This window comes from Pelodiscus sinensis, chromosome 6, assembly GCF_049634645.1.
Source record: "Pelodiscus sinensis isolate JC-2024 chromosome 6, ASM4963464v1, whole genome shotgun sequence".
In the NCBI taxonomy this organism is placed as follows: domain Eukaryota; kingdom Metazoa; phylum Chordata; order Testudines; family Trionychidae; genus Pelodiscus; species Pelodiscus sinensis.
The window spans coordinates 47,375,904-47,389,914 of NC_134716.1; the positions used below are offsets into that span (position 1 = coordinate 47,375,904).

Genomic DNA, 14,011 nt, shown 5'->3' on the forward strand with positions numbered 1-14,011 from the left:
AATGAACCAATTTATTACAAAATAAATTTCATTTATAGGACAATCTGTTTAGGGCCAATTTACAACACAATTAAACATACATAGATAGATATTGAGGGCTGTAATGAGGGACCCATTTCTGAAAAATGGTGCATGCTCATCCCCCATTAGCTTCAATAGGAACTGGAGGAAGACAGGACCTGACCAAACCCTAACACAACAAAAATTATGGTATATACAATATACACACAAAAAAAGCTCAGGATTTACTATTTTTGCAATGTTGAAAATAAAATTGCTTGTAGGACTGGTTTTATTAACACTTGCTAGAAACTTATCCTGAGAGTACAAGGAATCAGTATGATGTAACTGAAGGGAGAGAAATAAAATAACACGGAATATACAAAACCAGTGGCCTTATTTTCAAAACTGCTGAGCTCCTTCAACTCCCATTGACTTCAATAGGAATTAAGGTGTGTTCAATACTTCTAAAAGTTAGATAGCTGAAGAGCTTTAATCCTAAAAAGAAGCACAGTTTGCCTAAAACAAGTAAATATTAGGACTAATACATAAAACAATCTAGAGACCCTAAGTACACTATCAACTTCCAATATTCCAGCTATGTTCTTCAGGGCAAAGAATGTCTCTACATTCTGTAACACAGCTGATAAGTTTTCAATGGCAGACATCTTTAAAGTAACAATACATAATGTTAAAGCATATACTCTCTGCTGCCAAGAATTTTTTCAAAGTCATCATTTGGGTGCAATTAATCACAATACAAAGGCTCACTGCCTGTATGATCTCTCCATAATGCTCTGTATCAACAGCTGAGTGAAATACTACCTTTTTACCAGAAACAAACAATTAACAGAGTACATGGCAGTTTGCCAGGGCACAGCTGGAATTCCAGAGCTGCAAACCTCTTAGTGTTCATCAATAATGTTAGTGCAAAGACTGAGAAATAAGAGATGTCAATTTCTGATGAAAAAAAGGGAAAAATAGTGAAGTAAAAGACCTATTCAAAAGGGGTTACAATATAGATAAAAGAAAAAGCTTCAGTGACTTGAAAATGTTATTACAGACAATAGAGAATAATATAGTAAAATGTAAACTACAATATGGGGAGCTAGATTGCTTAAAGTACTGTTTTCTTCTTCTTACTATGTATTTTAGAAATGTGCATCTGTGTCTCTGTGAGTCCATTTGTTCAAGAATTCCTCAAGAATGGTAAGAGCCAGGACCACCAAATTTGGTATGCAGCTTCTTCTTATTGTAACTTAAAAACCAGGACAGGTTTGTTTGTGCCAGGATAATGGGATGTGCCTGGAATTCAATTATTTCTCATAAAATGAAAGGGAGGGGTCTGGCAGAAGGGACAGTTGTACTGCAGAATGCATGGGGATATAGGAAAGCAAGGGGGTAGAGATGGGGACCGGGACAGCTATAATCCCACTGGGCCAGGAGGAGACAGGGTGGAGAAGGGGACAGCTATTTGCTTTATATTTCAGAGAGCTGGTCTGTTTGCATCTGTCTGGGTGTCTGTCCCCCAACTGGGGAACATGAACCACTCCCCCATCCATGCCAGTTGCAGCTGAGGCAGCCAGGGACAAACACTTCTCATCAGCCCCACCTAGAACAATGATTTAGAAGAAAAAAAACCTTATTTGAGTTAAGGATCCAAGCAACGCCAGGTAAATCTTCTAGTAGACACATAAAGACACATACATCTCTATGTCACCAGCTTGAACTTGCCATAGGTTAGTAGTGATGTTAGCACGCTTGTTGGACTGTATGGAATGTAGTAGTCTCTCGGGCCATTTTCTAGTGGAAACTTGTGCCTACAAAAAAGCTCCCACTACATCTGGTACTATTGCTGGCACACTTAACAGGGAGACCAATAATGGAATGGGCCTGGAAGACAAATTGCCTTCTTATTACTCTTCCTGGCTTGATGGAGGCATGTGGGCAGCATAGTACCAGGAAACACGGTATTTTTCCCCACTCTCATTATCAGAAACTGATTAACTATTTTAGCTGAAATTTTCCCAAAAAGTTCACCCTGATGCAGAAAGCCACATGGGATATTTCACTTCAAATGATGAAAATTAGTAAAATTATGAACAGGATCTTATAAGGGAAATTTTCAAATTATATTTGCAGTGCCTATAACATGTACACACACCCCACAATAATTCTAAGACATGCAGACTTTTGTGTGATACAGACTGTTCTTGGATTACTTTAAAAGATGCAGTATTATAAAGCCCAGAACATTCTAGGCTAATTTAACATTATGACGTACTGTCATGCATCAGGCAATGACAGCCTGGCAGGGGCAGTCTTGTTGCAAAACTAGCCCACAGTCCATTTAATCTAGCATTTCTCTTAATATTTCTCACTAGTAGTGGGAGCAATATTGGGGCTACATCTAGATTGCAAGCCTCTTTCGAAAGAGAGTGTCTAGACTACAAGCAGATTTTTCAAGAGAGATAATCTAGACACTCTTTCGAAAAAGCACAGTTTGCATTCAATAGCTCCTTTTTTCGAAAGAGTACTTTCAAAAACAGGCGTTACTCCTCGTAAAATGAGGTTTACTGTGATAAAAAAAATGCCGCGTTCTTTTGATTTACTTTCGAAAGAATGAGGCTGCAGTCTAGACACAGGTGAAGTTTTTTCAAAAAAACGCTTTAAAAAAAACAAAAAAACCCCTATAGCTTAGACACGCCCTGGGCACACTAGTGCAGACAGGCCATCAATGTTTTAAACATTTGTCTAGACCAGGGGTGGGCAAGATACCGCCCAGAGGCTGGATTTGGCCCACCAAGCCTTTTGATCCACTTCCCACTCCCACCCCACCTCTGCAGCAGGGAGCAGTGTTAATCAAAGCGGCTAGCTGCTCCTTATGGCTCTCTGTGCTGTGGGGAGGAGGAAGGAGAGGCTTCAACAAAATCTCTCAGTTCCTATGCTGGGGGCTGAAGCAGTGCAGCACAATTTCTCAGCTCCCACTGACCAATTTCAGGCCAATAGGTATTGAGAGATTTTGCTGTGGGTGGGGGCAGCATGTGAAGCCTCTCCCTTTCTTTCCTCCTTCCCACAATGCAGAGAGCCACATATACAGACAGAGACAGACAGACAGCTGCTGCTGCTGGCGCTGGGATCTGCCTAAGCACCTCCCAGCCAGAGCCTGCCTCTAGCACTCCACCCTTTCACATCTCCCAACTCCTTCCCAGACCCTGCTACTCCCTCCTACACCCCTCCCACAGGCCAGAATCTTCTATGGTACCCTGGAACCTGCACCCCAATGCCTTCCCCAGGTCACAACCAAACCCTCTGCACCCTCCTCTCCACCCAGGTCACAATTCCTCCCCCTACCTGACCTTCTACCCCCCCGTACAACCCTTCCCCAGGCCAGAATCCTCTCCAGCACCAATAGCCCCTATAGGGTTACTCGGTGTCTGGTTTTGAACCAGACAGTCCGGTATTTGAACTTTCTGTCCGGGAAACAAATTGAGAAAATACCGGACATATAAAATGTATTTTTAGTATAACAACTTTTATCATCATCATGGGTATCAGTACGCAGTTGCGTACTGCCTGGCTGGTAGACACGCTCACACTGTAAACCTCTGTATTTTGCAGTGAAATGGGAAAATAAGCTGATAATGAAAGATCAGCATTATCAGACGTGGTAGAGTTTGTATGAAACAAGAAAGATACAGTTTAGCAAACAAATAACAAAACCCAACACTATACAAAGCTTCTCAGAGAGTCTCCAATCTTGTGATAGTAGTTTAAAGTTCTCCAAACTCCTAACACACACATTTGGAAGTAAAACAGATGGATAAGGAACATTTGTTCCTTTTTATTTAAAAATATGTTTGGCTTAATTACTGTGCTGTAGTTCAGGGGGAGCACCAATAATTTTTGTGTCTAGAGAAATTAGTACGTGCCATGCTAACATACAGCTGGTGGCAGCTGACAGTGCTAGGTAACTTTGTGTTTTTAAGAGAGATGCCTAAAGAAAGGAATGCTTATTTAAAATGTTCATATAAGTGACTGCCTTCTCTACATAATACTGGGACTGTTGGTTAGTATAACGTTCTTCAGAAGGAAATTATTATACAGATGATGACGCTGCCAGGTCACAACTAGTGTGTGAAGACATTCTTTGCCCCATAATCTCATGAAACATCTCCTTTAAAAAAAAAAAACCCCTAACAAACAGCTAATGATTAGGTTAATGTTTAGTAAATGCTGACTCTATATTCACATCAATTTGAATAAAAATTAAACCTAATAATCTGTGTAAACTACATTACAAAAACAGGGACTATTGTGATCCATTTGCTATGCCACAAATAATCTCAATTTTGTTCTATGTAAATCCACCTCTCATACATTCAACTGAAGTTCCCTCTGTTATGGCTAATTTAGGACCTGTTTACACCATGTTTTAAATGATGGGCTTCCTATGTGCACAAAAATAAAGCCATGTCACAATCTCAGAGAACTGCACTTTAATCCTGGAAGACTGCTAGCCTAAAATCCAGTTCACTAACATGGCTTTGAGTATTTCATCATGTCTCCCTCCCCCTTGCACACATCCTTACAAGTGAGACTCAGCCATAAAACAGGAGTCAGAAACATGTTGCAACACAATCTATGAATATGTTTGTTTTTGCAGTGTAGTGGAGTACACAGAGCATTAAGCTGTAGCCTCATTCTGGGGTAGGCATCTGTAAAACCCCATGTATAACTGTGGCACTATATCAATTGATAGTAATTTTGAAGTGGCATTCACTTCTGCTAGACGACTGCTTATTATAAAATATAATCTGGCATCTCCTGTGGCCAGAGTTTATGTGTGTCCCCCTCAGGGTTACGGAGTACTTTTTGTCGGGTATCTGTATCGGATATTTTTGACTATAAAAGATTTGAGGCCAACAACATGTGCTTCAAATTCAATTCTATTTAGCTGCTATGGGGAATGTTTGCCAGCCATAGCTATGATAATTCAGGTAATAATGAAGCTGGAATGAACGTAGGCCTACCCTGGGGCTGGAGCGTCCCTCTCTTAAGGCAGGCCCCGTGGAGCTAGAGCAGCTCCCTGCCTGTAGTGGGCAAGGAGCTGCTCTAGCCTCCACAGGTTAACTTTCACATACCTACTTTCCACATTAGATTACATCAGCCCTCACAACATCCAATAGAGTGTAACATAGTGGTTTTTTGTTTTGTTTAAAACACACATTTATTTTTTAACCATCTACACCGAACTGGTTTTTTCCCCTGCTTGAATTACCTTGGAGGATGGAAACAGGTTCATGTCTGTTTCAGATCAATTTCACTTACAAGTCCATCTAAACTGGAAAAATACTGAAATGTTTGAGTTACAAACACTTCAAGAGTCCCTTCAATCAATGAACAATTTCCATTATTTTTATAACCATGAAACAACTCCTCCTTTTTCTGCTCAAGCAAAGATGTAGTTCATTGTTTAATTACTTAATGGAAAGACCATTACTATAAACAGAGTCTTGTCATATACCTGCCAAGATGTAGTTAAAAATTTAACCTTCAACATTAAGAGCTACATGGTTGCTATCTCTAAAATGGTCATGCACAGTTTAAGACAGACAGCTGCTCTAGCTTCCTCTACAGCAGGTGAGAGGAGAGTCAGCAGGGCCATGACCTCTACTCCCTAACACAGGCAAAATGAGTTGGCAACCTCTGTAACTTTTTCAGGGGTGCAGTTATTTACTTTTGCCCTGGCTACCAGCACCATAAACAGAAAAGAGCCACAATTCCCATATGCTCTGGGCTGAACCTAAAGGATCACTCTAGTCCACAGAAAAGTGATTACTTTTTCTTTACATTTTTATATCTTCTAAGTTTGCACCAATGACCTTCACACTGGGCATATCTGAATAGCTGTTGGTCAGAGAGGTTAAGAGCTTCAAAATGAGTATTTCCTCCAGCCAGACATTAGCTGCTGGGAAATCACCCAGGCAGCCAGAATGGTGTAAGTACAGGCAGTCCCAGGGTTATGTGGATCCAACTTATGTTGGATCCCTACTTACGAACGGGGTGAGGGAACCCCGCACTAGCTGTGCCCCCCTCCAGCAGACAGCCGAGATGCGCTGCGGCGAGAAAAGCTGCTCCGCGTCTCCCTGGTCTGCAGGGGGGAAACAGCGGCTGAATCTGGACGCCAGTTCCGACTTACATACAAATTCAACTTAAGAACAAACCTACAGTCCCTATCTTGTACGTAACCCGGGGACTGCCTGTATTGTAAGCTTTTGAAGACAACTGAGTAAAACAAGGGTTTGGGGTTTTTTTCATAATTGTTTAATTGTACGGGTTTTTCTCATAATTGTTTAATTATACGGCATAATACAGCATTATACGGCACACTACTGTGGTGAAAAAAATATCCATTTAAAATAGTTTTACATTATTCTTAAATTGAAGTTTATTAATTTAGAACAGGATTCTGCATACAATGGAGCAGTAGTTAGGATTAATTCTGCAGAAACTTGCATGGACTTTTCTTCTTTAATCCTATTTCTATTGGCTCCCTGCCTGTCAAGGAGACATACAAATAAATTGCTATTCATAGTTTGCCAATAGCTATGACACAGTTACACACATTAGAGCACTGGAACTCAAATATCAAATTGACATTCCCATCAATTCCACAGACTCAAATAAATCCAGGCATGCCTCAGGATCTACCATCTGCCCTAAATCTTTCACAAAAGCCTTAAAACCACAAGATACAAGAGTTCTGTAGAGATTGTTTTATATTTTCAACCTGTTAAAATATTATATTCTTCTATAACCAGATAAGATTTCAAGGTCATGCTGAAAATGGTTTCTTTTGATAGAAGTTATTTAATGTGGTGACGAAAAAATGTTACAGTCTGAACAATCATTTTTGTAAATTTTCAATAAAAACCCCCAACAAATTATTTTGTCAACTGTGACAATCATCAAAGGTTAAAGAAAATATCCACTAGATAACAGATAAATGAAACATTAATTAAGTTAAGTTCATTATACTGTATTCATCTCCAAAGGAAACTTCCTTTTTTACTTGTAATTCTTTTACATAAATTCAATATAAATCTTTCAGTATTATAAAAGAGAAAGTGCTACTATAAAACAAACTGTATGAAACATTAACCTACTGAAAGGTACTTTGAGAACCTGAGATAATTGACTAAAAATAACCATGCTATTTCCTCTTTATATCATTTACCAATAGAACCAGAGGGGCTTATATACCTAGTCTTTCACTCCTGTGTGCCCCTTCCTGTAACCAGCCTTTTGAAACTGAAAGAGTTGTTGAAGGACTAACAGAAAGGGGGGGAGGAGGGAGGAAATGTAGACGCCTCCAAACAAACTTAAAAGCAACTCTCCACATTCTTTTACAGCATTATTATTTTAGGATGCTACCATTACCTTAACAAAATCATCCACTTATCTATCTTACCAAGACAGAGTTTCCATTCCAGTGGTCAGCTGCTGAAAAACACATATATGCTTGCTGTTAATACAAACACTTCACACATACAAAAACCAGCCACACAGTCTTTATATAGTCTAAGTCTTATCAGTGAATTTATTTTAACACACAGACACAAACCACAAGTTAATGTTAAATAACCAAATAATACTGAGCTACCAAAACTGCATACAATGTCTCCATTGTTTTCAGAATGCATTCTCATATGTAGCCTGTCTGGTTTAAGAGTTCTAAAATAGAAGAAGTCAGTATATAAAAAAGGTGTAGGTTAGAGCTTCTGAACTGAAATAGTTTAATACACATAATTAGCATTTTGTATTAGTAATGTGGATATCTGGCATATCAAAATAATATTTGCTGCTACATCTGTTTCTGTGGTTCTGTCCCATCTTATGCTGGAGTTCTATAACATCTCCTAATTTGGTTCATATCTGGACTGACCAAGAGGCAGAAAAAAAGAAAGAATGATAGAGTAGCAAAAGGGGTAGGGCTATAAATAAAGATCCATGCAAAAATAATCTGCTGCTAATTCACTGCTCCTGAAGCTTCTGTTTTCATGGCAGTATCTAGTATCATATCTGCTAAGCTAGTTACATTTTAGCTCATATAACTATATCCTGGACAGCCAAAAAAATAAAAGGTAGTGCTTCAGAGAGCCCTTTGAACTATGAAAACAAGAGACCAATTTGGAGAAGTCAGTGGCATCACCCTTGCACGTAATTACAAGTAACAATTATGGCTTTCACATCTATGGCTTTCTGTGGACAGTCTTCAGCTTGCAGAAATCCTGTGCTTCACAGGTGTTCTTTTTTGAAAAGATAAGTAAATAATTTGTTTTTGAAAGGGTATTGAGAGCTACCTTGGTCTATTACAATTCAGTAATTTATTTACAGTTCTGTTGGCTTTCCAGCTGCTCCCAGGGAGGGCAGGGTTCAAACCCACAACCCAGCACTCCCCAGACAAATGCCCTAAGATTATTCCTCTTAAATCAACTGCACTTGGGTGCACTTTTATTGTTCCCACACTGTCATGGATTCCAAAGCTAGAAAGAACCACTGTAATTATTGAAGTCTGATTTCAGGTATAACATAGGCCATAGAACTTTTCCAAAGCAATTCCCAGGGCATATTTGTTAGAAGACATTCAATATTGATTTAGAAACTACAAATAATATATATAGTATCATGAACTTTTGTGGGCATATGGAGAATACATTATGACTCTGGGTCAATTGTTGCAATGGTTATGTACTATCACAGCTAAAAAAAAAAATCTATACCTTATTTCCAGTCTGAATTTGTCTAGCTTTGACTTCTAAACTGTCAGATCATATTATACCTTTCTCTTACAGACTGAAGCACCTAATCTTATAAATATTTCCGAAAGTTTGTTTGTTTTACCGTTTTGGAGATCTTTCAGGATGGACAGAGCTAGAAACACCAAATTTTGCATGGATACTACTGATTTCCTAACTTAAATAACTGGATTGGTTATATCTCAAAATCGGTTCCCCTGGTTCACCCAGAGCCCCAATTGGGCCCACTGATAATTCCAAAAGACCTCCGAAACGGTAAGTGCTAGAAACACCAAATTTTGAATGGATACTCCTGATTTCCTAACTTCAATCACTGGATTGCTTATAGCTTGAAATCAGTTCCCCCAGAGCCCCAATTGGGCCACTAATTAGCTTTTAGTAGCACCTGATCATAGGCATTTGCTGGACTCTTCTGTTAAGCGTGTCAAACTGCAACTACGAAATCCTTTCCCTATGATAACAGAAAAAGTACTGGCTATGTTAATTTCTTAAAGTAATATATAAGAAAAAAGTATTTCCAATAAAATATACTATGTTAATGTCATTGATGTAGTTCATTCATCACACCTTTTACTATATTTTCCCCGGACGCTGCCAGGTATTTCTGCTAGTGTTAAATATCTGTTCTCCTTATAGGCACTTATATTACTGTGATCAAGTCATCCCTTAATCTTTTCTTTGTTAAGAAAAATAGATTGAACTCTTGGAGTCTATCACTCTAAGGCTGGTTTTCTAATCCCTGAATCATTCTCATGCATCTTCGCCAAATGCTCTCCAATTTATCAACATCATTTTTGAATTGTGGGCACCAGAACTGGACACATTATTCCAGTACTGATCACAGCAGTGTCAAATATCAAAGTAAAATAAAATATCTTTACTCTTACTCTAGACTCCCCAGTTTATGCACCCCAAAACTGAATTAGCCCTTTTTGCCACAACTTCAGAGCTCATTTTCAGCTCAATATCACATATTTACTTTAACTTTATTGAAACATGTGGTTTGCTTGCACCCAGTTTATGAATCAAGGACCTGATCTCTTCCTCATTTGCTACCACCCCGTTTGTATTATTTGCAAATCAGTGATGATTATGTTTTTTTCTGGTCATTGACAACAATGTTAAATAGCACAGGGTCAAGAAGTCATCCCTGTGAGCTCCTATTGGAAACATTTTCCATTGACAGTTACATTTTAGACCTATTAGTTGACCAACATAGGTTTAATACAGAATACAAAAGAACACACCACCACAACTAGCTGCAGAACCAACTTCCTGCTCATAGCTAACAAAATACATTTTGTGTTTGGGTCACTGCATCTACTCATGAGGCCTCAATGATTATCTTTAAACAGATGAATCACAATTGTACCTTTCTAGTCTCTCTGTCCAATTTTGAATCTCAACTTGGCTGTAGGACACTTCCTCCTGGTGCATTGCTCTCAATTTAAATTTAGCATGGCCAAAAAGGATGTATTCAATTTTCCACTCCCCACCATTTCCTATCTGCCCACAAATGGTTTTAGTGTTTGTGAGGAAAGAGACACATGCACCAAGAATGGCTATACATTGAAACTGAAAGAGTCTATGAATGTTCTAATTCGAATGACTAAGTGGTAAAGCAGAAATGCTGAAGATGGTCTGAATATTAATATAGGCTTAACTAGCGATTTATTTGATTTTTAGTGACTGTGTTGATAGAAAATATATTTGAGCAACCTGAATTCCATATCAAGAGTGGTGTGTTCAGTGATGTATATATATTAAAAACATTTCTGAAAAGGGATTTCATCTTATTTTCTGCCTAAATGAGTGATTATACTGCAATTTAAGTGTTAACATACAATAGTAAATATTAATTCCAACAGTTCAATATAATGTCAGTTAAAACACACTAAGTCGTCTCATATCACAAAGTTCAGCAAAGAATAAGAATTCCAAGATTACAACCGATGGTAGGGGGCACGAGGTCTCATCCAACACTGAGCAAATGAAACAACAAATCCAGCTTGGCTTCAGATTTCACTTATAAAATAAAAGTGTAATTTTCTGGATTTAGATCAATTGTTTCCAAAAAACTGTGATGACTAGATCACGGACAGTTTAAAGCAGCAGATGCTTTTCCAGAAACTATGTCAGAAAAGCATTTTTGTGGTCACAAAGCAATGCACTTCATTAGGAACAAAATATACTGGAGTGTCTGTGCACCCTCCAGCTACCTACATGTATGAATGCTCCAACATCATCAGCCACACATTTCTAAAACTGATGTCTCAATCAATACACATAGAAATACCAAAACCTCACCGTACAGAAGCCAGAGGAAGGGCTCAAAAATATTTTGGTGTTGCTTAAATTTAAGTAACAGGTGTAATAGCAGAGCTGAAAAGTATGTAAAATTCTTTTCTTAAGATGATGGGGGGAGGGGGGAAGAGAGACAAAGAATTTCCATGTAATGTCAAAGGCCCAATATTTTATCAAATACTGGGGCAGAGAAAACTGCTATATATCATTAGACAGCTAAAATTCCACATTTTTTCAAAAGGCTACATGGTATTATGCCAGTGGTTCATCAATTAGCAGACCCTGAATTGTTCATGTCTTTCACAGTTGGCAAACACTCAAACCATTTGCCATGGCAATCAGAATGCTGTCAGTACCCCAGCATCCAAAGCCCATCTGCCCCGAAGACAACTCTATTAGGAAAGGACATTCTTCTTTGTATTAAAAAAAACGCATATCACAACAGCAATAACAAAAAAGAAAACAAAAATCCACTTTGAATAAACTGCCTGCTCCCTCCAGGAAAAGCGATATGAAACCAATTTAAGTAGGGATGATGAAAAGACACCAAACAAAACAGAAGTAATCCCACCAAGGAAAATACTATTATGATGAGCCCTCTTTCTTAAAAAGGTGAAGAGACCTTGAAGTTGCTGATTTTTTTTTTAAAGAACATACCTGAAATATTGTTAAAAAAATCCCTAAAATCTGAAGTGCTCTCATGGCATCTGTAGAGAGTGAGGGAAGGAGGAGAGGGCAAAAGTAATTTCAATATACAAAATAAAACTGGTGTAAGAAAGCTGCACATAAACACAGACATAAAAGGTCATCTAACCCCGTATCCTGGCTCCTGATGGTGGCTAATGCCAGGTGCCCCAGAGGGAATGAACAGAACAGGCAATCATCACGTGATCCACCCTCTGTCGTCCAGTCCCAGCTTCTCACAAGAGAAGTTAAGTATCTTTTAATTTAATAATCATGCAACCGCACCAAGTCTTAGTGGCTACACAATTAATAAATGGCTCCTGGGGGCAGGGCAAGCACCCAGTGTGCTCCCAGCCCAACTCCCAGGGAGCCCCCTGCCACCCTGCGCTGCTGCCTCTATATCCCTACTTCTCACAGAGGCCAGGGACACCATTGCTGTGCATCCTGACTAACAGACATTGATGGAGCAATCCTCCATGAAATTACCTAGACTCTGTTACAGTCTTAGCTTTTACAACATTCTCTGGGAAAGAGCTCCACAGGTTGGCTGAGCATTGTGTAAATAAATACTTCCTTTTGTTTGTTTTAAACCTGCTGTCTATTAATTTAATTGGATGACTCCTGATTCTTGTGTTATGAGAACAAGAAGGACTAAATAACTCTTCCTTATTTACTTTCTCCATTCTAGACGGTTTGTATAGAACTCTAGCATATTCCCCCTTAGTTGTCCCTTTTATAAGCTGAAAGTCCCAGTCTTATTATCTAGCCTCACATGTTCATACTCCTATTCATTTTTTGTTGCCCTTTTCTTTTTTTCAGTTCCAATATATCTTTTTTGAGGGGTGACCACATCTGCACATACCTATTTGCACTTTAGGAATGAAGAGTTTTAGTTTCTCAAAGAAAGGACATATCTCTGATCAAATTCAAGGATCCACTGAACATGTTAAAACAAATAACTTGAACCTATGATGTTAAATTCTCTGCTGGTAGAAGTTGGCATACCTCCACTGACTTGAAGGGAGCCCTGCCATCTAACACTAGTAAAGAATCTGGTACAGTTTCTTCAAAAGAAGCAAGCAATATAACTCACTTTATTAGACTGCATGTAATAGACAAATCTTGCCCTCGGTTCAGAAAAATGGAACCCTGCAGCAGTATTTAAAAAAAATGTGATTACTGTCCAAAAACGGAATTTAGTTAAGTCCTGTAAGAAACAAAGCTCTACATCCCAAGAAACTAATGACAAAAGAAGGATCACCTCAAGGTCTAGAACACTATTAATGATCATCCCAGATTTAAACTTAGGTAAGGTTAACTGAGGCTTGTACATACACTAATCTTATACTGTAAGTGCACCATCTTCTACTGATAACATTCCCACTGTCACCTATATTTTCTTTTTAAATTTCCCTCTATGTGTCAGAGAGAGAGAGAGAGAGAGAGAGTGCACATGTGCCTATACTCATCTGCTATATATTTGAGAGAGTTTGTCTGTGAACGAGTAAGTCTGTCCATCTGTTTGTTCAAGAACTCCTCCTAAACGGTAAGAGCAAGGACCATCAAATTTGGTATGTGGCTTCCTCTTATAACTTAAAGCGAGGTCAGGGTTTGGTTGTGCGGAGACAGGAGGAGTGGTGCTGAAGCTTCTCTCCTTATGGGGCACATAAAACCTACAGAAAGACAGTCACCAGGCAGGTGAAAGTGGCTGGGGTGGTCCTGGACTGCTCCAGCCCCAAGCTCACTCACTCCCCGCATCACCCTTTAGAGAATTTGTATGGGGCCATTGCTGGCTGTTCCCCTTCGTCAAGGAGTGAGGGGGAAGTGCACAGTCTGTGCCATTCTCACTCTGTCTGGGGTGCACAGGAGGCAGATGAACTTGGAACTGACCCAGCCAGGGGACATGCATCTTCACTCCCCCAGGTGCACCCATTGGAACTGCAGTGGCCATGGAGAGGCACTTCCCACCTGAGTCCAAGCTGCTGTCGTGAGAGTACTGGGGTTGTCTTCTCCCCCTCAGGGAAGGCTGCATACTGAACCTCTCATCCTCAGACCCACCCCAGAGCAATGATTTAAATGGAGAAAATAAAAAGTTAACTGTGTTAAGGACCCTAGCAACACCAGGGAAGTCTTCTAGTATATGCATAATTCACCTCTGAACTAAGTGAACATAATTGTAAACAAATGCTAAAATGAGTGTA

At 39.2% G+C, this 14,011-nt stretch overlaps 1 protein-coding gene across 5 annotated transcripts in view; it reads right to left on the reverse strand.

Moving 5' to 3' along the window:
• SEMA4D (semaphorin 4D) overlaps positions 1 to 14,011 on the reverse strand; it is a 143,695-nt gene that overhangs the window by 62,070 nt on the left and 67,614 nt on the right. The gene's annotated exons all lie outside the window — the stretch shown is intronic.